Raw genomic sequence first — 24,953 nt, forward strand, 5'->3', positions numbered from 1 at the left:
AGTCGTCCCACAGGGATTCTGTAAGTAATAACTAAGGTTTATTGAACAGATACTGTGTGTAAGGCAATCACTGCTAGTTTTGTGGAACGTCGGCTCCCCTAGGTTTCATGGTCAGTAAGTATTTGAGAAAGGATTTCAGTCTGAATATGCTAACTCTGGATTTGCCTGTTTTACAGCACGATGCTAAGGTGAATCCTTAGCCAGAGGCTATATCAGAATCATCTGTCTGTAGAACACAACTCATTCTGACAAACTCCTCTTAAGGCAAGAAATCAGAATTGGGAAAGGCCTACAGATGATTTCTGCCTGACCTAGAGAACCACTGTGCTTGAACGACTTTCCATGGCAGACTCAAATTGCATTTCTAAGTCCATTATGGTCATTATGTGAACATAGGTAGGAGCGTGATCCTAATGTGTGAAAGTTGCAGATAAAGAAATCACTAGAATGTAGAACAGAATTATCATAACTTTATTTACCAAGTTGTTTGAGCTTTGCAACAACCTTATGAGTGGCGAAAGCCTTTAGTGTACCTTTTTCCAAATGGTTAATTCTCAAATTCATAAGTGCAGTTAAGTGTAAGCTGATGAAAACATAAGTCTGCTGACTTTTCTGACCAGTGTTCTTTCTGCGGTCTGGAGTAGCATGGGTTTCAGCCTATGTGCCGACTTCAGTGGTTTGGACAACAGGATTGTTTGATAGTTGAAGACAGGGTTCTTGAATCAAACTCTGGCTTCAAACCCGAGCTCTGAGACTTACTGAGTGGCTCTGCCACGTTCATTTCTCTAAGCCTTAATTTTTTTTATTTATAAAATGAGAATGATGGTACCTAACTCAAAGAATAATGTTAGAATGAAATACTTCTCTTATTGTTCTGGGCTCAGTGCTTGGCGTGCAGGGAGCACGCGTGATAGCTAATGCCGAGTGAAGGTGCTGTGATTGATGAGCTATGGTGGTTGGGGGCATTACTGTAAATCGGTATTCACTCAAATGACCTATGACTGACTATATGCTGCTGAAGATCGTTTCACTACCAGTGTGACCTTGCCTCGTCTTCGGGCTTCCAGCTGAAATTTGGCAAGAGAGTCTTTGTCCTTACTCAGCTCTCAGGAACATTACAGATTCTAGTGCAAGGATGGGTATGTAAACACTGAGCTTGAGCAACGTTCATAGGAAGCAGGTTAATGGTTTGAGCCCTACTGTTTGGCTTTCTTAAGAATTTTAACTCCTGGTGTTCATTTTAAACCTTCCATCACGTAAGTGACCCTGCTCACCGATTTAATCCTCTGTTCTTTATCTCCATAATGTCGCAGTGTCTCCTCCTAATGGAGCGAGCACACGTTAAGTTTTAGCAAAATAATTGGCAGCCTGGGAGAGGAGCAAATCTGGTCTGCTGCAGGTCTGTATGAAGGCATGATGGTTCAGTGATTTGTTCATTATTTATTAGTCGGCTTTAAAAAAAAGAAGAAGAAGAAGAAATTTAAATTTGTAGTGCTGGTAACTGATTTCACAGGGGATTCCTGAAGCTATGAAGTAATTTCTGTGAAATGAACTGCCATGCAAATTGGTTTAAATATATCTACAGCCTTAAGAATGATCAGTATGTTTGTTGAGCAGAGTTTGCTGCTCCAGTGCTCCTGAGGGCTTTTCATTTGGTGGTTCTTCGGGCTGTGCTATAATTACCCTGCAAGCTATATTCTTAGGATTATTCAGGTATATATCCCCTGCATTAAACTCCTGAGGTGAATGAATTAGTACAGTGGTGATAGTCTCCAGTCAGCATTCCTTGAGTGCTCATGGTAATCTTGCCCTTAGAGTGAGTGTATGGGCAGGAAAGACACCTTTTTTTCCAGTGGCTTAGCCATAGGAGATAAGAATGCAGCCTGAGACACCTGTGCTTCCTCATTTACAAAACAGTAGATCTCTTTATCAATAAACCAGTTAACAAATTCGTAGGGGAAATTGATAGTTTCCTTTGGGAGAAGTGGTGTTCTCAGATACGTAAGCCTAAAAGAAAAAAAAGTAAAGAATAGCTAGTTGTAATGTTCATGTGCAATTTTGTCGTTCAATAAATTTTGATATATTGATTGCCTTGTGATAGTGCATGAGAGTCTTAGGTACACTCGGGTGTTTACATCTTGAAAAATTAATAAGCAGCAGGGACAGTGGAGAATTGATTTTTAGGATAAGCCATTTGTAGCAGATTGATGGAAGCAAGAGCTGTTAATGTATGTCTTTTGATGAGGCAAAAACTAATGCTGTATACTTTGATCTGTGCTGTATATCTGTTGTGAGTATTGAGTTTTGGTTATGTGAACAAAGCCTTTTAATGTTATGTGGCCCCTGATTTATTCCACAGCTGTGGTGGTAATGTAAATGAAGAGTTTCTCCCTAGTTGAGTATTTTGTACTGAGTAGAGGAATACTTGAAATTTTCTAGGAGGACAGATCTTCAGTCTACTCGACACACACAGAAGGGTTACTGTGTATGGATATTTAGCTTGACAGTGGTTTTTTCACAATGTATACATACATACAAAAATACAAAGATGTACCCCTTCAATATATCATTTCTGTGTGTCAGAGATCTTAATAAAGTTGCTGATAGGTATATGTTTAAAAGGCTGCCAAAAAGAAGGGATTTATAAATCTCCATTCCGCCAGAATGCAGACAGACAGAAGAGTTGCTTTCATAACTGACTTGTCACGTTGAGTGCATCTGACCTGAGACTTGACTTGGCCTCCAGGATAATTTAATCCGTTTAGTTTTGCTCATGAGTTGTAATACCACTGGTATTCTATGATACAGAAAACAAGAGTCTGTCATTTAGAAATAAGCCCTTGGCAATGGGAAGGTTGGGGAGTGTGGACCAAAAACACGTTCCTGTGCAAATGAAATCCTGCCACCGGCAGCCTGTGGAATCTTTGGGGACCCACGATAAGTTGCACAATTTGGGCTGCATAACAATATGAATGTGCAGTTGACCCTCGAACAACACGGCGCTTGGGGGCGCCAACCCCTGCCCAGCCAAAATCTGCATATAACTCTTTACTGCCCCACAACTTTACTAATAGAATCTCTAGAGGTCACTTTTTGTTGCAGAACTCATGCAGGGATGTTGAGTGCCATACAACATTCTACGTGGATACTCGCAATGCTGGAGCTCACCATGATAGCCAAGATGGCTGCGGAATTACCACAGTAGTACAGTTTTATGCAATTATGATTTAATACCTTCATACAACTATGGGTGGTGCTGTGTACAACCTGTAAGTGTGTAGGTGTTGACAATTTTAACTTTTTATAATAGATTTGTATACATTTTGTGGTAGTAAAGGATGAAAACTATGTATATTTTACGCATTTGGGACATAACTTTTTCTTAATTTTTTTCATGTTTGTAGGCTATGCAGTTCACTTGTGAGTTATTTCAAATTGTCGCAAATCTCCAAAAATTGTCCAACATATTCATTTCAGTATAAGCGGACATGTGTTGTTCAAGAGTTAACTGTACTTAATGTCACTGAACTCTCTACACTTACGGCAAAAATGGTAAATTTTAGGTATATTTTACCACACACACACACACACACACACACACACACAAAGATGAGTAACTTGACACAATCCATTTTCAGAATGATCCGGTCTGAGGACGAATGTGTGGATGATGAAAGCCGGCCTGGAGGAGCTGAGCTTGGGGACGAAGTTTCCCCTTGGGAAGAAGAACTTCTTTCCTGGTTTGGAATGGCAGGAAGTGGACAGTTTAGGGAGCTGCGTTCTCTTAGGTGTGCATCCAGGTGCCATAAGGGATGGCTGTTATGATTTACGGACAAAGGAAATTTGACAAATACTCTTTAGGAGTGTCCAGCCCTCTTCCCGCCACGTGAGGTGGCAGAGAGATGCTTCTGCTTCCTAAGTCAGCTGGACGTCCTGTGCATTCACGGAGGCTGCCCTGGCGTCCAGGCCTGTTTTGCTTCTGAGGGAAGCCTTTTCCACTTTTCATTCTGCCTCACCAGCTCTCTGCCCTGGGCAATAGGATTCACTGTTAAATTAGAGACTGTATCCAGTAAATACTTTGATTCTCCCTTGGTTGTACTTTGTCTGCCCAGGTCATTCATTTATTTTTCTTACACACTTGTGTACTATTCTAGGGGTTCTAAACCACTTTATTCTACCTTCTACCTTATTCTGTCCTTAGCGTGCTTCGCGAGATAGGTCGATAGGGTAGCCCCATCGTTTTATGTTCGCATTTAACAACTAGCAGAAAGCAATTTCAGAAGAAAAGTAGGACAAATGTTGGAGACATGGTGAAGGGAATTCCTAGCCATCCCTAGAAGGGAATAGGGGCAAAGGGAGCGCCTGTTAGAACTATGTGTTAAATAGAAGCTTCCAGAAATGTCTGGTTGGCATTCCATGTTCCAGGGCCTGCTCATACTAGAAAACCTTGTTTTTTTCCCTCAGACTGTCAGTGTTTGTTTTACACGGTTTTGGTTTTATAAACAGTAAAAATGTTAAGTTATTCTTAACTCTCTCTAGAGATCGCCAACTTTTATTTTGCCAGATGAGGATGTTAAAAATACCACCTTCTATCCATCATTTCATAAAAGAAAAGTCATTTTAAAACCTAACAAAGGTACGTATTTTCAGGATAAGGGACAGGTACTTTAAGTGGAATACATTTAGCTTTGTGAAAAATCCAATTGTGTCCTTGTTTTCATTGCACTTTAGATTGATTAAAAAACATACCATTTTCATCCTTGGCCTGTATCAGTTCCCAGATTGGAGTTTGGGAATCACTGGTGTATTTATGCATGGGACATCTGTCCAAAGCACTCCTGGAAGAGAGGAGAGAAAGAAGGTACATTCTATACTACCCAAATAATTCTTTTTTTTTTTTTTTTTGACAGCTATTAAGTGAAAGGAATTGAAAGATGGGCAAAAAGACTTGCTGTGGTCTATATTGAGGTGAAGTTGTGGGATGGGTTAATGATCAGAACATCAAAGCAAGGGCTTTGTCCATGTGTTTTATTCTATTCTTGATCTTGTACAGTCTTTCCAGGTGATTCTCAGAATGCTGTGAATTCTTTTGTTATTTGAAACTTTGTTTTTCCAGTTTTGACATTCTGAAATTGTTTTTGTGTGACCTTTAGCTACAAAGTCTTTGATGTTCAGACACTGACTTTCTGCAGACGGGTGGGGACAGGTACGAGTTTTAAAGTTATTTGAGTTTCAGACAAAGCCTCAAAAGTTAAAAAAATAATTTCACTCGAAGTAAATCCCAAATCTAGTTTAAGTTTGAAGAATATAGGTAAGTGTTTCCTGTGTTTAACACTGGTTTTTGAGAAAAGTGTGACAACTACTTTTAAATACTGAGCTTCTGAAAGACCCTTGGATATGCAGTGTTACAGATCATTGATAAAAATAGTTCTAAAATTAGGTGGGAGAATGGTCCATGCTTTGGGAGGGGTTTTCTTCTCTGGAAATACACAGCTTCCACTACCTAAATGTGATAGCATACCTCCATAGTTCTAGAGAATTAAATTAGCTCTTATTTAGTTGATAGTGAGAAAATGACAATTTTATGAATAAAAATTTTTTACGTGTTTCAATACATGTGTTGAAGATTCCGATTGTGCTGTTTGTTTCCTTATGAGGTATACTTGCACACAAAGTGTTAAGCTACAGAGTCAGGTGTACAACACAGTGACTTCACAACACATTACTTGGTGCTCACTCTAAGTACAGCCACCCTCCGTCCCCACATAATGTCATTACAGTACTATCCACTATATTCCCTATGCTGTAGTTTTCATCCTCCTGCCTTATTTACTATATAACCGGAAGTTTGTACCTCCTAATCCCCTTTATCTATTTTGCCCATTCTCCTACCCAACTCCCCTCTGACAGCCGTCTGTTTGTTCTCTGTATTTGTCTTAGATTTCACATATAAGTGAAATCATATGGTGTTTGTTTTTCTCTAACCTGTTTCACTCAGCCTAACACACTCTAGGTCCATCCATGTTGTTGCAAATGGCAAGATCTCTTTTTTTATGGCTAAGTAATAATTCCGTTGTGGATATATATACCACATCTTCTTTATCCACACATCTATCAGTGGACACATGGGCTGCTTCCATATCTTGGCTATTGCAAACAGTGCTGCAGTAAACATAAGGGTGCATATATCTTTTAAAATTAGTGTTTTCTTTTTTTTTGAGGGGGGGATGTTTTCTTTGGGATCCGGTAGAATTACTGGATCATGTATTATTTTTCCTTTTAATTTTTTGAGGAACCTCTGTACTGTTTTCCACGGTGGTTGTACCAATTTGTATTCTCACCAACCCTGCGCAACTGTTCCCTTTTCTCTACATTCTCACCAACACTTGTTATTTCTTGTCTTTTGTTTGCTAGCCATTCTGACAGGTGTAAGGTGATGTCTCTATGATTTTGGTTCGCATTTCCCTGATGATTAGTGATGTTGATCATCTTTTCATGTGTCTCGTGGCCATCTGTATGTCTTCTTTGGAAACATGTATGTTGAGGTGCTCTGTTCATGTTTTAATTGGATTGTTTCTTTTTTTGGTGTTGAGTTGTATAAATTCTTGATGTATTTTGGATATTAACCCATTAGTGGATATATCATTTGCAAATGTCTTCTCCCATTCAGTAGTTTGCCTTTTTATTTTATTGTTGGTTTCCTTTGCTGTGCAAAAGCTTTTTATTTTGGTGTAGTCCTAATATTTTTGCTTTTATTTCACTTGGCTGAGGAGACAGATCCATAAATATGGTGCTAAGGCTAATGTCCAAGAGATTATTGCCCTTGTTTTCTTTTAGTTTTTATGGTTTCAGGTCTCCCATTTAGGTCTTTAACTCCTTTTAAGTTTTACTTTTGTGAATTATGGAAGAAAGTGCTCAACTTTCATTCTTTTGCATGTAAACTGCCCCAGTTTTCCCAATACCAGTTTTTGAAAGGACTGTCTTTTCCCTCTTGTATCTTTTTGCTGCTTATGACCATAGGATTGTGGGTTTATTTCTATGTTCTGTCCTGTTCATCTGTTGTTGTTGGTGTTTTTTGTTTTTGTTTTTTTTTTGTGTGCAGTACTGAACTATTTTGATTATTGTAATTTTCCACTATATTTTTAAATCTGGGATTGCACTTCCTCCAGCTTTCTTCTCTTTCAAGATGGCTCTGGCTGTTCAAGATCTTTTGTGGTTTCATACAAATTTTGGGATTATTCTAGTTCTGTGAAAAATGGTATTGGTATTTTGATAGGGATTTCACTGAATCTGTAGATTGCTTTGGGTAGTGTGGACATTTTAATGATATTTGTTTCAATCCATGAGCATGGTATATCTTCCCATTTATTTGTTGTCTTCAATTCCTTACATCCATGTCTTGGAGTTTTCAGAGTACAAGTCTTTGACCTTCTTGGTTAAATTTACTCCTAGGGTGTGTGTGTGTGTGTGTGTGTGTGTGTGTGTGTGTGTGTGTGTGTGTGTGTTTGTGCAATTGTAAATGGGATTGTTTTCTTAATTTCTCTTTCTGTTAGTTCGTTACTAGTATATAGAAATGCAAGAGATTTCTGTATATTAATTTTGTATTTGGCAACTTTACTGAATTTGTTTTGATAGGGTTTTGTTGTTGTTGTTGTTGGGGTCTTTAGGGTTTTCTGTGTGTAATCATGCCATCTGCCCTCAGTGACAATTTTACTTCTTCATTACCAGTTTGGATGCCTTTTATTTTTTCTTGTCTAATTGCTGCAGCTAGGTCTTATAGTACAGTGTTGAATGAAAGTGGGGAGAGCGGACATCCTTGTCTTGTTCCTGATCTTAGAGGAAAAACTTTTAGTTTTTCACCATTGAGTATGATATTAGATGTGGATTTTTCATATGTGGTCTTTGTTGAGTTATATTTTCTCTAAGCCCACTTTGTTGAGAGTTGTTTTTTTTTTTTTTAATCATGAACAGATGTTATATTTTGTCACAAGCTTTTTCTGCATCTGTTGAAATGGTCATGTGGTTTCTATCCTTCTTGTTAATATGATGTATTACATGGATTTGCAAAATTGAAACCACTCTTACATCCTGGAATAAATCCAGGTTGGTTGTGGTGAATGACCCCTTTAATACATTGTTGAATGTGGTTTGCTGATAACTTGTTGAAGATTTTTGTATCCATGTTCATTAGGGATATTGGCCCACAGTTTTCTTTTTTTTTTTGTCTGGTTTTGGTTATTAGAGTAGTGCTGGCCTCACGAGGATGAATTGCGAAGTTTTTATTCCTCTTCTATTTTTTGGAATAGTTTGAGAAGAATAGGTATTAACTCTTCTTTAAATGTTTTTAGAACTCACCTGTGAAACCGTATAGACCTGTACTGTGGTTTGTTGGGAGTTATTGATCACCAATTCCATCTTGTTACTAGCAGTCAGTCTGTGCAGATTTTCTATATCCCTTCTTGATTCAGTTCTGGAGGAGTATATATTTCTAGAAATATATACTATAAATACTAAATATATTTAGTATTTACTATATATACTAAATATATTTAATTTTTTGTAGTACTCTCTTAGAATTCTTTGTGATTCTGTATTTGTATCCACATTTTTTTTTTCTTCCTTCCTTTCTGATTTTGAATCCTCTCCTTTTCTTGATGGGACTGGCTACAGGTTTATCCAATTTGTTTCTCTTTTCAAAAAACTAGCTCATGGCTTCACTGATTCTTTTCTAATTTTATTGTCTTTATTTCATTTGTTTCTGCTCTAATCCATATTATTTCTTTCCTTCTATTGGTTTTATTTCCCCTTTTTCTGGTCCCTAGGTGTGAGGTTAGCTTGTTATTTGAGCTTTTTCTTGTTGCTTGAGGTAGGCTTGTATCATGATATATATGCCTCTTAGAACTGCTCTCACTGTCCCAAAGATTTTGGACCATTGTGTTTCTATTTTATTTATCTTCATGTATTTTTTCATTTTTTTTTTAATTGCTTCATACCCATTGGTTGTTTAGTATCTTGTTGTTTAACCTCCACGTCTCTGTTTTTTTCTAGTTTTTTTCTTTGTAATTGATTTCTAATTTCATGTTATTTTGGTTGGGAAAGATGCTTGATGTGATTTCAATCTTAAATTTATTGAGACTTGTTTTGTGGTCTACCATATGATAAGCCTTGGAGAATATTTCATGTGGCCTTGAAAGGAGTGTGTATTCTGTTTTGATTGGAATGTTCTCTATGTAGCTGTTCTAAGTCCATCTAGTCTGATAAGTTATTCAAAGCCACTGTTGTCTTGTTGATTTTCTGCCTGGATGATCTATACACTGATATAATTGGGATGTTAAAATTCCATCTTATAGTTGTTTTACTGTCAGTTTCTCCCTTTATGTCTGTTAATTTTTGCTTTATATATTTAGGTGCTTCTGTGTTGGGTGCATAGATATTTATAGTTGTTAATTTCTCTTGTTTGATTGACCCTTTTATCACTATGTTCTGCCCTTCTTTCTTTGTATCTTGTTACAGTCTATTTTGTCTGATGTAAGTATTGCTACCTGGTCCCCGCCCCCCCCCCCCCTCCGGCCCCCTTCTATTTGCACGGGATATCTTTTCCCATCCATTCACTTTCAGAGTCTGTGTGTCTGTAGGACTTCAATGAGTCTTTTTTGTGCAGCATATAAATGGGTTATTTTAAAAAATCCATTCAGTTATTCTGTGTCTTTTGATTGTAGCATTAAGTCCATTTACATTTAAAGTAATTATTGGTAGTTATGAACTTCTTCTCATTTTGTTAATTGTTTTTTGGTTGTTTTTGTCGTTCTTCTCTGTTCCTTTCTTCTTTTACTCTCTCCCTTTGTCGTTTGATGCCTGTCTTTAGTGTTGTGCTTGGATTTGTTTGAATGTATTTTTGCATATCTATAGGTTTTTGTTTTGTGGTTACCACTGGATTCATATATGACGTCCCATATTAGTTTCATGGTTGCTTAAGTTCAAACACATTGTAAAAACACTGAATTTATACTCCCCCTCCAAGTTTTTTGTGTATGATGTTATATTTTATATATCTTTATTTTGTGTGTTTATTTTGATTGATTTTTGTACATATAATTGCTTTTCCTACTTTTGTTTTTTAACCTCCACACTGGCTTTGTTTTGTTAGTGGTTAAGATACTCTCTTTACTACATGTTTGCCATTACCTGTGAAATTTTTTTCTTCATAATTTCTTATACTTATGTCCTCCCATGCCCTCCCCCCCCCTTTTTTATTCTCATTTAAAAAACTCCCTTTGACTTTACTTGTAAAGCTGGTTTAGTGGTGATGAACTCCTTTAGGTTTTGTCTGGGAAACTCTTGATTTCTCTCTCATTTCTGCATGATAATCTTGCCATATTGAGTATTCTTGGTTGTAGGTTTTTTATTTCTCTCAGCACTTCAAATATTTCATGCCACTCCCACTTGGCCTGCAAAGTTTTTGCTGTAAGATTAGCTGATAAGCTTAGGGGAATTCCCTTGTATGTAGCTGTTTTGCTCCTTTTGCTGCTCTTAAGATTCTCTGTTTTTTAATTTTTACCATTTTATTTATTATGTATCTTAGTGCAGACCTCCTCAGCTTCATCTTGTTGGGGATCTCTGTGCTTCCTGGGTTTGGATGTCTGTTTCTTTCCGCAGAATAGGAAAGTTTTAAGCTATTATCTCTTCAAATAAGTTGTCTGCCCCCTTCTCTCTCCTCTTTCTGGGATCCCTATCATGTGAATATTAGTATGCTCGGTGGTTTCACAGAGGTCCTTTAACATGTTCTCAGTTTTTTAAATCATTCTTTTTAAAAATTTTTTTATTTATTTTATTTTTTGATTATTTAAAAAACTATTTAAATTCAAGTTGGCTAACCTACAGTGTAGTATTGGTTTCAGGAGTAGAGCCCCCAGTGATTCATCTCTTACATATGACACCCAGTGCTCCTCCCAACAAGTGCCCTCCTTAATGCCCATCACCCATTTAGCCCACCCACCTCCTCCACCCACCTCCCCTCCAGCAACCTTCAGTTTGTTCTCTGTATTTGACAGTCTTTTATGATTTGCCTCCCTCTCAGTTTGTAACTTTTTTCCCCTTCCCTTCTGCCATGGTCTTCTGTTAAATTTCTCAAATTCCACATATGAATGAGAACATGCGATATCTGTCTTTCTCTGACTAATTTCGCTTAGCATAATACTCTCCAGTTTCCTCCATATCCTTGCAAATGGCAAGATTTCATTCTTTTTGGTTGCCAAGTAATACTCCATTGTATATATAAACCACATCTTTATCCATTCATCTGTTGATGGACACGTGGGCTCTTTCTGTACTTTGGCTATTGTTGATAGTGCTGCTATAAAAATTTTTTTTTTAGTGTTTATTTTTGACAGAGACAGAGTATGAGTGTGGGAGGGGCAGAGAGAGGGAGGGAGACACAGAATCTGAAGCGGGCCTCAGGCTCCAAGCTGTCAGCACAGAGCCCTACACGGGGCTCGAACTCATGGACCATGAGATCATGACCTGAGCTGAAGTTGGATGCTCAACCGACTGAGTCACCCAGGTGCCCTGATAGTGATGCTTTAAATCCTTTTTTGTTGCTGTTGTTCAGCTTGGCTGCTGCTGCTTTACTTTGTCCTCCAGATTCTGATCTGTTTTTCTGCATCCTCTAATCAGCTTTTGATTCCCTCTAGTGCATTTTTCTTTTTAGCTACTGTATTCTTTGGGGTCTGACTGGTTATTTTTTTATATTTTCTCTTTGTTGAACTTCTTACTGAGCTCACTCCTTTCTCAAATCTCTTGTTTTTATGACCATTACTTTGAGCTGTTTATCTGGCATAGTGCTTATCTCTGTGATTTTGTCCTGTTTGTTTCATTTGGGACATACTCCTCTGTCTCCTCATTTTGTCTAACTCTGTTTCTGTGTATTAGGTGGGTCAGCTCTGTTCCCTGCTTTTGAAAGTGGGGGCCTTGTGCAGAGGTCCTGCGTTGCTCTGTAGCACAGTGCCCCCTGGTGGCCACCAGGACTGGGCGCTCCACAGTGTCCTCAGTGGGTTGCAAGTTCTGTTTTGGCTGAGACACTTTTGTGTGGGCATGTTTGTCAGTGGGCTGGCTTTTAGCCCAGTTGACTGCAATGACACACTTCACCAGCTGCGGGCCACACTGTGCGCGAGTTTGCTCTGCAGGCTGTGGGAAGGCCCAGCTGTAGCTGCTGTGGGCTTACTGGTTGCTGGGCCTAGCCGCCTGTAGTTAGCCTCTGCCACAGTTCAGGCCCACAAATGGCAGGCCTCACCCCCTGCACAGCCAACGGAAGGGCTCACCCACAGGAACTGTGGGCATGCTGGCAGGTTGACTTACCCCTCCCCACTACCACCCCAGGAGTCTCTTTGGAGTGGTGCTCATCCTGGCCAGGGCTGCCTGAAGTGTGGTGGGGCAGGAGCTGCTTTGGAGGGGCACCTGCTGGGGTGGGTGGGTTGGGTGGGGCAGGTCTGCAGGGGAGCAGGCTGGGTGAAGGCAAGAAAAATGGCACCCACTGGCACTTTTGTTCCCAGAGAGAGCCCCTGCAGATCTCTGTCCCTCTGGCACACGTTCTAAGCTAGGTTAATAAATCTTCACGTATACCCCAGACGCTTTTCAAAGTGCTTTATCTGCTGTGTCCAGGGCTAAGTTATTTAGTATGCTGGCCCTTTAAGGGTGGGGACTCAGTTTCCTCCCACCTGCTGGGTCTCCTGGAGGTAAGCCCTGCTGGTTTTCACAGCCGGATGTAAGGGAGACTTCACTTCTCAGTGTGGGTCCCCAGGGCTGGAGGTGTCCTGTGTATAGTCTGTCCCCTCTGAGTGCACCGGGGATTTGGTTCCTAACTGTGTCTTCAGCCCTTCTACCCTCTTCTATGTGGCCTTCTCTCTACGACCAGCTGTGGAAGGTCTGTTCTGCTAGTCCTCAAGTCACTTTCAGAGTTAATTGCTGTGGATGTAGTTGTGTCTGTGGGATAAGAGGAGTCTGGTCCCCTCACTCCACCATCTTACCCAGCCTCCTCAGTACTGAGCATCTTTTAAAAATTGGGGATCTAGCCAAAACTTACATTTCCTTCCCTTCATGGAGTTTATGTTCTAGTGAGCAAGACAGACATTAGACAGATAAATAATTGTGCTGTTAAATAAAAAGGTATTGTGGTGAGGACAAAGCATAGTGGGGATTAAGGGGGAGGAAGGGCTCTTTTATTTTACTTTATTATTTTTTTAATGTTTATTTTTATTTTTGAGAGAGACAGAGCATGGAGGGGAGGGGCAGAGAGAGAGAGAGTGGGAGACAAAATCTGAAGCAGGCTTCAGGCTCAGAAGTCTCAGCACAGAGCCTGACGCAGGGCTCGAACTCATGAGCTGTGAGATCGTGACCTGAGCGGAAGTCAGATGCTTAACCGACTCAGCCACCCAGGTGCCCCCGGGCTCCTTTAAATCAGGCGGCTAGTGCAAGATTGTCTTGATTGCACAGTATTTTAGTCTGGTCCAGAAAGTTGAGGGGGAGACTGTGGGAGGCACAGAGACTATCGCCTTGAGGGTAGTAAGGGGTGTAGTGTATTCTGAAACTGTCCGAAAGTCAGCTTGGATGGAACTCAGTGAGGTGAAAGAGAGGGGAATACTCCAGGTTCTTTTTGTAAGTATTTGCTTAATGAATGAATGAATGAGCATAAGATCTTCATAGCCTCAATTCTGGCAAATCATTACTGCATACCGAATCCCTTATTGCAGGGTGAAGGAAGGTGATCATGAGTGAGATGGGTGTCACTGGGGATGGTGGTCAACTGGTCAACTCAGAGACTGTTGAGTAGTGACTCAGTTGGTACACACATCTGGGCTCCTGAGGGTTATAGGCCCAGAAATCTGATTTCATCAGTGCACCACTAGTCCCTTAAGAAGGAAAGTGTTCTGGGGGCGCCTAGGTGGCGCAGTCGGTTAAGCGTCCGACTTCAGCCAGGTCACGATCTCGCGGTCCGTGAGTTCGAGCCCCGCGTCGGGCTCTGGGCTGATGGCTCGGAGCCTGGAGCCTGTTTCCGATTCTGTGTCTCCCTCTCTCTCTGCCCCTCCCCCGTTCATGCTCTGTCTCTCTCTGTCCCAAAAATAAATAAACGTTGAAAAAAAAAATTAAAAAAAAAAAGAAGGAAAGTGTTCTGGTCACACACCCAAGGGACTAATGTGTAATTCTGAACGCTGGTCAGTTTACATTGGGATCTTTTTTCTAATAAGCAAGATAACCCTGTTAATGTGTGCTGAGACATCCCTTTTTCCAGCATCAGGGCATTGGGAAAATGGGTTTGTAATTGGAAGTCCCCCTAAGTAAATTTAGAGAGAAGAAAACTCTAATGTTACAAGTGTTTTCTGCATTTATTATCTTTTTAGGTTTTAGGAAAGGAACTGGATTCGTGTGTACTTCCAGGTCACTGGTTTGATTTTACTGGGGTCCTTTTTTCGTTACCTTTTGACAGTCTTTTTTTGTTTGCTTGTTTTGTTTTAATTTTGTGTTTAAAATTTATTTATTTTTGAGAGAGAGACAGAGAGAGACAGAGTGCACGTGGGAGAGGAGCAGAGAGAGAGGGTGACACAGAATCTGAAGCAGGATCCAGGCTCTGAGCTGTCAGCACAGAGCCCGACACGGGGCTCGAACTCACAGACTGTGAGATCATGACCTGAGCCGAAGTCGGACACTTAATGGGCTGAGCCACCCAGATGCCCCTGTCTTTGTTTGTTTTGTATGTATTTTTGTGTTTTGTATGTTAGTTTCTTTCTATGATAGCTGTCTTTTTTCTTTGTGAATCCATGTATATAGCAGGCTGCTCAGGCCAGTTTAAAAATGTAGTTCTCCCACCATAAATATTTAAAGCAGATTGTGTCAGAGGTGACACCAAAGCATCTTTGAACAGACTTTTTGCTTTAGTGAGGCCGTCAAAATACCTCTTGGGTTATGATTATAACCAAATACTCTTGTATTTTTTTTTCAATGTGAATAAACAATCAGAATACAAAAAGTGAGATGGAGATACCAAGTAATCTGTTTAATAATAATAATTGATTCTCTTGGGGGAAAGTATGTCTCAGCAGAAATTTATTTTAAAAAATGTTTAATAGAGTGTTTAAGACATCTGCAGAAGTTGAGACTAGAATAATGAGCCCCCAAAGACCTTCAGCCAGCTTGAACAGTTAGGTCTACCCTAGTGTCATTTATACTCCCAAGTAATCTCCCCCATTATTTTGCAGCTAACCCCAAGCAGCGTATCATTATTTTTCCTGTAAATATTTCAGTATGTATCTCTGTAAGATAAAGACTCTAAGAAAATAGAAACAATAACCGTGATAGGATTTTTATTCCCCCCCAAAAAATTGACAATGTCTTCCTAATATCATATAGTAAATACCTCTTCTGTATTTCCCATGTATAATTTGCAGTTGTATCTGGTAGATTGAATGAAATTTCGGTTTGATTTTCACCACGTTTCCTTTTCCATACTTCAAAGGTCACTGGAGCCAGTAACTAAGTGATCCCGCATTAGAGGACAGGAGATGTTAAACCCTTCCTTCTGGCGAAGGGGAGAGAATCCAGAGAGTAATGTGATGTCAGGCAATTTTTTCTTTTTTTCCTGGTTGTCTCCTTCAGGCTGGTAAAGAGTGGAAGATAGAAGGAAGAAGAACTCAGAGCTGACTAGGTATTCCAGGCTGGTAAAGTGTAATGACTTCAATTTTGGGTCTTGTTTTCATGGGTTACAATTCATAAGTTCAGTGACGCTTGTCCTGGGTCTACTATCCAGCATCAGCAGGTAGCCAAGCAAACTTGAGGGAAGCAGAGCTTGTAAGTTGCAGTGATAAACTGAACCAGTGGCTCTCAGCAGCCGTAGAACAGCAGTCATCGGTGAAAAGTGACAACCCAGACATCCAGGCCCCTCGCAGGAATCCTCAGACATTCAGGAGGGACTTGAATTTCCTGTAGTAAAAGGAGAGGTTTGACTTCTTTTCATTAGATCTTACGGAAGAGGACAATTCCAGAAAGCAAGAGTTCTGGGGTTACTTGTGATGCACACAAGGTTTCATCAACCCGTGGGTACAACATGATGAATCAGTTAGGGATTATGGTGTGAAACAAACTTACCACATAGGCTTCCACTTGCTATAAAGTATCATTGTTTTTAATACAACATACACCCAAATAGGAAAATAGGAACACAACTTTTTTTTTTATGTTTTTTTAAGTGTTATTTTAATTTTAGTTAATATACAGTGTTATATTGATTTTAGGTATACAATATAGGGATTCACCAATTCCATACATCATCCAGTGCTCATCACAGGTATACTCCTTAATCCCCATCACCTATTTTAACCCATTCCCCTGCCCACCTCCTTTCTGGCAACCACCAATCTGTTCTCTATAATTAAGAGGCTGTTTCTTGTTTTGACTCCCTCTTTCTCGGTTGTTTTTGTTTTGTTTTGTTTTGTTTGGCTTGGCTGATTTGTTTCTTAAATTCCGTATGGTGCTTATCTTCCTCTGACTGACTTATTCACTTAGCATTATACTCTCTAGCACCATCCGTGTTGGTGCAGATGGCAAGCTTTCATTCTTTTTTGTGGCTAAATATTATTCCGCTGTTTATGTATACCACCTCTTTCTTATCCATTCATCATTTGATGGACACTTGGGCTGCTTCCATAATTTGGCCATTGTAAATACTACTATAAACATAGGGGCACATAGGCCTGGGTGGCTCAGTCTGTAAAGCATCCAACTTTGTCTCTGGTCATGATCTCCCGGTTCTTGATTTTAAGCCCCGTGTCGGGCTTTGTGCGGGCAGCTCAGAGCCTGGAGCCTGCTTCGATTTCTGTGTCTTGCTCTCTCTCGGCCCCTACCCCACTCATGCTCTCTCACAAAACAAACAAAAAAACCCAAAAGCAAGCAAACAAACCCCATAGAGCCACATGTATCTCTTTGAATTTGTGGTTTTTTACCCTTTGGGTGAATACTAAGCAGCGCGATTGCTGGATCTATTTTAAAGGTAGTTCTATTTAAAAATTTTGAGGAGCCTCCATACTGTTTTCCACAGTGCCTGCACCCAGTTTGCATTCCCCCAACAGCGGATGAGTATTCCTTTTTCTCCACATCCTTGGCAACACCTGTTGTCTCTTGTGTTGTTGATTTTAGCCTCCTGACAAATGTGAGGTGGTATCTCATTGTAGTTGCGATTTGCATTTCCCTGATGATGGGTGATACTGAGCATCTTACGTGTTGGCCATCTGTAGGTCCTTGGAGAAACATCTGCTCATGTCTTCTCATTTTTTAGTTGGATTATTTGTTTTTTGGGTGTTGAGTTTTGTAAGTTGTTTGTATATTTTGGATACTAATCCTTCATCAGATACGTCTTTTGCAAATATCTTCTCTCATTCCCTAGGTTGCCTTTTAGTTTAGTTGATTATTTCCTTCCCTGCGCGGAAACTTTTTATTTTGATGAAGTCCCAATGGTTTATTTTTGCTTTTGCTTTCTTTGCCTCGGGAGACATATCTAGTAAGAAACTGCTATAGCCAGTGTCAGAGAGGTTACTGCCTGTGTTCTCCTCTTGTATTTTGATGGTTTCATGTCTCACATTGAGGTCTTCAGTCCATTTTGAATTTATTTTTGTGTGTGGTGTAAGAAAGTGGTGTAGTTTCATTCTTTTGCATGTGGCTATCCAGTTTCTCCAATACATTTGTTGAAGCGACTGTCCTTTTCTCATTGAATATTCTTTCCTGCTCTGTCAAAGATTAATTGATCATATAGCTGTGGGTTTATTTTTGGGTTTTCTATTCTGTTCCGTTGATCTTTGTGTCTGTTTTCTATTCTGTTCCATTGATCTTTGTGTTTGATCTTTGTGTCACTACCGTCCTGTGTTAATCACTACAGCTTTGTAATATAACTTGAAGTCTAGAATTGTAATATCTCCAGCTTTGCTTTTCTTTTTCAAGGTGGCTTTGGTTACTTGGGGTCTTTTGTGGTTCCATACACATTTTAGGATTGTTTTTTCTAGCTCTGTGAAAAATGCTGTTGGTATTTTGATAGGGATTTCATTAAATATGTAGATCGCTTTAGGTAGTATAGACATTGTAACAATATTTGTTCTTCAAATTCACAAACATGGGAAAACACAGAACTCTTTATTTGAATGGCCTGACACTTAGGTTTTTTAAATTAAATTTTTTATTGTTATTTTGTTTACTTTTAGCAGCAGTGAACTGCTACCAAAATTGCTAGCTCAAGGCCAAGAATAATAGAATTTTATTAAATTCATAAGTGTCTGCATTCAAAGGCTTATGAGGTTTGATTTTTCTCAGGTTTTTATTAAAGTATTTTTCTCTTCACTTTCCACATTTACTGAATTGAATTAATTATACCCCTCAGTCCATTCATGGCACATTATTCTTGATTAATGCAAAATGCTTTTTTGTTTTGTGTTAATGCGTTCCCTATCTCTAAGCTACCATATTGAATTCCTTAATCCCTGTTATGTTGAATATATGTTCTTCCATTCTACATTTTTAATTCTTAATGTGTATGTGCTGCATGTGTGTGTTTTAACTTGGTATAAATGGTATTTGGACTTTGGTGACTTTCTTTAGAGTTTTCTCTAAAGTGTGTATTCAGGAGCAGGATTTCCAGGTCACTGGCTATTCCTATATTCAATTTTTTTAAGTACTGGTAGCATTTTCTTATAATGGCCGCAACAGTTTTAGTTATGACCAGAAATACAGTCTTACCATCTTCTGAGATCTTTGTCAGTCCTTGGGTTTATACGACTTTATAATTTTTGCCATTTCATGTGCATAATAGTATTTCCTTATTAAATTCGCATTTCTCCGAATATGTGCTTGAGCATGTCTTCGTGTGCGTTGCGGTATTTTCTCCTTTTGTAAGTCGTCTAGTCGTATCCGGTGTACATTTTTCTATGAAATTTACTGTCTTTTTCTCCATGATTTTCATTTCACTTATTTCTTGCCCATTTGCTATCCATGTGTTGACTTTCTTTAAGCAGAGACCTTTGATTTTGTTACCGTAATGTCTGTCACTTTTCTTCTTCAAGGTTTGTTCTTGGAGACTATTGTATAATAAATAGTTGTCTACTTCAACACCACGAAGATATACTCTCCTACGTTTCCTTTCATTAACTTTATACCTCAGTTTTGCTCTTGATGTTTTGGTTTCTAATAAATGTGGAGTCCGCCTCTGAAGATTAAGTGAGGTAAGGATTCGACCTTACTTTTCCATAGACCCCACTACTTCCCTGTCATTATTTGTTCAGTAATCCATTGTATCTCACTGACTTGTGATAACACTTCTGAACACCAAGTTTCCTATGCAGATGGATTTATTTCTGGGCCTTTTATTCTCTTACTCTGGTCTTTGATTCTGTGTTGCTGTTTTCGTTTGTTTTTACTGCAGTTTTATACTGTGTCTTGATTTCTTATAAGGTCTTTCGATGGGATGGTAATCATCCTGGGTTTTCTGTGTGGACTATACAGTCAGCTTCAAATAATAACATTACCTTCCCTTTTAATTGCTTTTGCCTTTATTTCTTAAAAAATTTTTTTTTTAATGTTTTATTTATTCTTGAGAGAAAAGAGAGACAGAACATGAGTGAGGGAGGGGCACAGCAAGAGAGGGACACAGAATCCGAAGGAGACTCCAGGCTCCGAGCTGTCAGCACAGAGCCCGACGTGGGGTTCGAACTCACGAGCCGTGAGATCATGACCTGAGCTGAAGTCGGACGCTCAACCGACTGAGCCACCCAGGCGCCCCCTTACCTTTATTTCTTTTTCTTATTACATTGTCAGAATATTCTGTACTATGTTGAACTGTACCTGTGGTAGTGGCATTTTTATCTTGTTATTGACCTTAAAAGAAATACATCAAAAGTTTTTCCATTAATAATGATGTTTGCTCTAGGGCATTAATATATAGCCTTCCAAGAGTTAAAGAAATTCTGTTCTGTCCCTATTTTTTTTTTTTTTTTTTTAGGGAAAAATGATAATTACGTGTTGAACTGTCTTTCCTATGCCTTCAGAGATAATCATGTGTTTTCTTCGTGATTCCTTTGCTCTGGCAAAGTCCATCTATAGGTTTTCTGATATTATATTGTCTTTATACTTATAGAATAAACTCTTAATAAAAAATACTTAATAAAAAAGTATTATTGGAGTTATTTTTCAAACTCCCAGTTGGATTCTGTTAGCTGATATTTTATTTAGTGAGTTTGCTTCTATCTTTGTTAGTAAAATTCGCCCGTACTCTTTTTTTTTTTTATTTAAAAAAAATTTTTTTTAATGTTTATTTATTATTGAGAGACAGACACAGAGTGTGAGCCGGGGAGGGGGGGGGGTAGCGAGAGGGGGGAGACACAGAATCCAAAGTAGGCTCCAGGCTCTGAGCTTTCAGCACAGAGCCGGACCTGGGGCTCGAACTCACCGAGTGCGAGATCATGACCTGAGCCGAAGTCGGTTGCCCAACTGATTGAGCCACCCAGGTGCCCCGGCCCATATTTTTCTATATTGTCTTTATCAGTTTCCTTTTTTAAGGTTGTACAACCCTGAAAAATGGGCATCTTTCACAGTTTTTCTGATTTTTGGATCAGTCAGAGACTTAACTTATTTTAGTGCAACAGAATTCTGTAAAACCATCTGGGAAAAGTTTCTTCAAGAGATACTTTATTTTAGATTACCGTTTCAATTTCTTTTACATTATTGGCATCTGCAGGTTTCTGTTTCATATAGTACTAACTTCGCCCTGAATATATTTTGGCTAATCTATATTGTAGGTTTTCAATTTGAGTATATTTGTGTATAGTTTTTCTTACAGTAGAACTTGACTTTTTAAATCTTTACGATAGCTATAGTTTGTCCCTGGAGTTAAGTATGTTCTGTTTAGTTGAATTTTATTATTAACTTGTTGAACAGACTTTCCTGAGGTTGTCTATAATTGTCTTCTTAAAGAAGGAGCTTCTGGTACTATTAATCTTTTTTTTTCTATGCAATTTTATTGTTTGTTGTTTTATAATAAAGGGCCCTACCCTTTATTATTTTTTTCTCTTTTGGTGTCTTTGCATGTATTTTCTTGCTTACATTTTCAGTTATGTTTATTTTTCAACTTCACTTATTTGTATTCAGAGCCATGAATTTTCTTCTAACTTCTCTTAGATCCTATGTAGCACATTGCCCCTAACAACTTCACGATAAACTTTCTTTGCAAGCACTTGATACTTCAAACAAGTATTAAAGGGTTGAAATGCTTCAAAGAGTGTTATTTGATAACAATGCAACTAAGCTATAAGTCCATAACTATAGGGTAACTAGAAAAATTTAATATAATTCCAAACAACTCAGATCACAGAAAATTTTAAGTAGGAATTAGGAAACATTTGGAACTGAAGGTTCATGGAAACACTACAGATGAAAACTTTTAGCTACATAGTACTTTGAGGAAAAAGTATAGCTGCAGATCCTTATTATTATTTTTTTAATGTTTATTTATTTTTGAAGGAGAGATAAACAGTGTGTGGGCGGAGGGGAGGGGCGGAGAGAGACACACACACAGAATCCAAAGCAGGCTCCAGGCTCTGAGCTGTTCAGCCCATGCAGGGCTTGAACTCCTAAGTGGTTAGATCATGACCTGAGCCCAAGTTGGACGCTTAACCGACTGAGTCACCCATGCGCCCCTGCAGGTCCTTATTTTATTTTATTTTATTTTATTTTATTTTATTTTATTTTATTTTATTTTATTATTTATTTATTTTTCAATATATGAAATTTATTGTCCAGTTGGTTTCCATACAACACCCAGTGCTCATCCCAAAAGGTGCCCTCCTCGATACCCATCATCCACTCTCCCCTCTCTCCCACCCCCCATCAACCCTCAGTTTGTTCTCAGTTTTTAAGAGTCTCTTATGCTGTGGCTCTCTTACACTCTAATCTCTCTCTTTTTTTTTTCTTCCCCTCCCCCATGGTTTTCTGTTAAGTTTCTCAGGGTCCACATAAGAGCGAAACCATATGGTATCTGTCTTTCTCTGTATGGCTTATTTCACTTAGCATCACACTCTCCAGTTCCATCCATGTTGCTACAAAGGGCCATATTTCATTCTTTCTCATTGCCACGTAGTACTCCATTGTGTACATAAACCACAATTTCTTTATCCATTCATCAGTTGATGGACATTTAGGCTCTTTCCATAATTTGGCTATTGTTGAGAGTGCTGCTATAAGGTCCTTATTTTAAAAAAGGTGCTAGGCAAATGGAATAATAAAATTATGAACAAAAGTTAATGGAATAGAAACGAATATTGAGTACTGAATGTCAAGTGAGCTCAAAGAAATGTAACACTGACAAATGTGTGTTAACTCTGTGCCAGAAGAAAAAAGGCACCTATAAACCAAAGTGGGGGGGGGGGAAGGATATAACTAAGGATGCGGGAAGGCTTGAAAATACAAGAAAATATTGTGAACTACATAGAAAGGCTACAGTCCGAGCATCATTTTATTCCCATTCAAATGGAAAAATCACAGGTCTTTTGGCATCGGAGAGGATCTCGATCAGCAGCATCACTTAACACTTTGTGGTGGGAATGTTAGTATAGCCATTTCTTGAAGCCGTTTGGCATTATCTCAATAGTTAAACATTTACATACTTTACCAGCACTCCCATGCCTGGGTGAAGAAACTTGCAAAATATGTACACATACAGTAGTTCCTATCAGCTTTATTTGTTAAAGCAAAAACATGGGAACAATCCAAATGCCCACAAACCAGGGGTATGGATAAGTCAAGTATATTCCCAATGACAGTATAGCTATCGAAAGGAGTAAACTAAATGAGTATGCAAAATTTCTACATAAAATTGAGTGAATAAATAAGTTCCCGAAAGATTAAAATGTACTATGATACTCAGTGTAAAGTAAACAAAAAACACAGTCTCTAAGAATGTACATACACGTACACATATTCCACTTCGGATGAGATGCCTCATCCACCTATGGCTCTGCCCTGTGCAGTAGGGATTATTCCTCACGAAATTTTGTTGGATATAAATATAACAAAAGATGCTCTGTCTTACAGCATCCGTGCACAACATGGGTTTGAACTGCACAGGTCCACTTTACATGGATTTTTTTCCAGTAAATATATTGGAAATTATTTTGGAGATTTGCAACAGTTTGAAAAAAACCTGCAGAGGAAACATGTAGCCTAGAAATACAGAAAAAATTTGAGAAAAAGGTTTGTCAAGAATGCATAAAACATAGGTCGCTACTAGCCTCTTGTAACATTTAGTACCATAAAATATACACAGAGTATAAAAAGTTACAATTTATTAAGATCAGTGCATACGCTTGGAGACCGTTCGTGGTGCCATTCATAGTTGACCAATGTTAAATGAAAAGATGAGCATTAAATTATAACATTACCCGTATAGTACATACCGTATTACTGTAGTAACTTTGTAGCCACCTCCTGTTGCTATTTCGGTAAGCTCAAGGATTGCCAGGATCTGCTTAAAAGGCCACGTGACGCTAACCACCTCTCTGTAAGCAGTCTGCAGTAAATTGCATATCACGGTAAAAACGGATCTTGGTTCTCGTTTATTTTTCTTCATGTTTCGCACAGTATCGTAAACCTTGACTAACACCATGGGACTCATGGGACTCTGTATGAGCGATTCTAGCGATGCCGGAAGTGCTCCCAAGAAGCAGAGAATAGTCACAACGTTAGAAGGAAAGGTTGAATTGCTTGATATGTACCATAGACTGAGGTTTGCAGCTGTGGTTTCGTGCCATTTCAGGACAAATGAATCTACCATAAGGACCACTGTAAAAAGAAAAAAAGAAAAGAAAGAGAAAGAAGAGGGAATTTGTGAAGCCATCGTGCAGCCCCACAGAAGGCACAACAACACTGCGCTTTTTGTGAAATACTTTTTTGTGTGTCGTACTGAAAAAGGAGCTTCTATGTGGAGGCGGGACTGCTGGAAGAAAAGCATACCTATGGGTCCTAATATGATTTGAGAAAAAGGCAAGTCGTATGCAACTTGAAAGGAACGTGAAGGATGTAAAGCTGAAGAATTTAATGGCAGCAAAGGATGATTTAGTAAGATTACAGGTTTGGCTTAAAAAACCCCAACGGGGGCTCCTGGGAATCTCAGTCGGTTAAGCGTCCAACTCTTGATTTGGCTCAGGTCACGATCTCATGGTTGTGAGATTGAGCCCGCATCGGTCTCTGTACAGACAGCATAGAGCCTACTTGGGACATTCTCTCTCCCTCTCTCTCTACTCATTCCCCATTAGTGCTCTCTCTCTCTTTCTCTCTCTCACTCGCTGTCTCTCTCGTTCACTCGCTCTCACGCTCTCTCTCTCTCTCTGGGGTGCCTGGGTGGCTCAGTTTGTTAACTCTCTGACTTTGGCTTAGGTCATGATCTCATGGTTCTTGAGTTCCAACCCCAGTGTGCTCTGCACTGACAGTGTGGAGCCTGCTTGGGATTCATTCATTCTCCCTCCCTCCCTCCCCCGCCCTGTCCTGCGAGCACTTTCTCTTTCTCTCTCTCAAAATAAATAAATAAACTTAAAAAAAAAAATGTCAGGCTAACTGGAGAAGAAGCTTCATCTGACCAAAAGGCAGCAGATGGGTTTCCAGACTTTGTTAAGAAAATCACTGAGGAGAAAAGATACCTGCCTGAACAGGTTTTTAAAAAAAAATTTTTTTTTAAACGTTTATTTATTTTTGAGACAGGGAGAGACAGAGCATGAACGGGGGAGGGTCAGAGAGAGAGGGAGACACAGAATCTGAAACAGGCTCCAGGCTCTGAGCAGTCAGCACAGAGCCCGACGCGGGGCTTGAACTCACGGACCGTGAGATCGTGACCTGAGCCACCCAGGCACCCCCTTAACAGGTTTTTAATGTAAATGAAA

At 39.2% G+C, this 24,953-nt stretch overlaps 1 long non-coding RNA gene across 2 annotated transcripts; it reads left to right on the forward strand.

Moving 5' to 3' along the window:
- The first annotated feature begins 32 nt into the window (after window positions 1–32).
- Window positions 33–24,059, forward strand: LOC124506160 (uncharacterized). Of its 2 annotated transcripts, XR_006960727.1 has the most exons (5): window positions 33–3,269; window positions 3,405–3,552; window positions 3,639–4,636; window positions 4,732–4,861; window positions 23,834–24,059. It is a non-coding gene; the product is annotated as an uncharacterized LOC124506160 (long non-coding RNA). The 2 variants fall into 2 exon arrangements; XR_006960726.1 differs by having other exon boundaries at window positions 33–3,552.
- Window positions 24,060–24,953: the final 894 nt, after the last annotated feature.

The sequence above is a fragment of the Lynx rufus genome, unplaced genomic scaffold (assembly GCF_022079265.1).
Source record: "Lynx rufus isolate CCGP_SWC_20201006 ecotype Redwood Valley unplaced genomic scaffold, mLynRuf1.p SCAF_9, whole genome shotgun sequence".
NCBI classification, from domain to species: domain Eukaryota; kingdom Metazoa; phylum Chordata; class Mammalia; order Carnivora; family Felidae; genus Lynx; species Lynx rufus.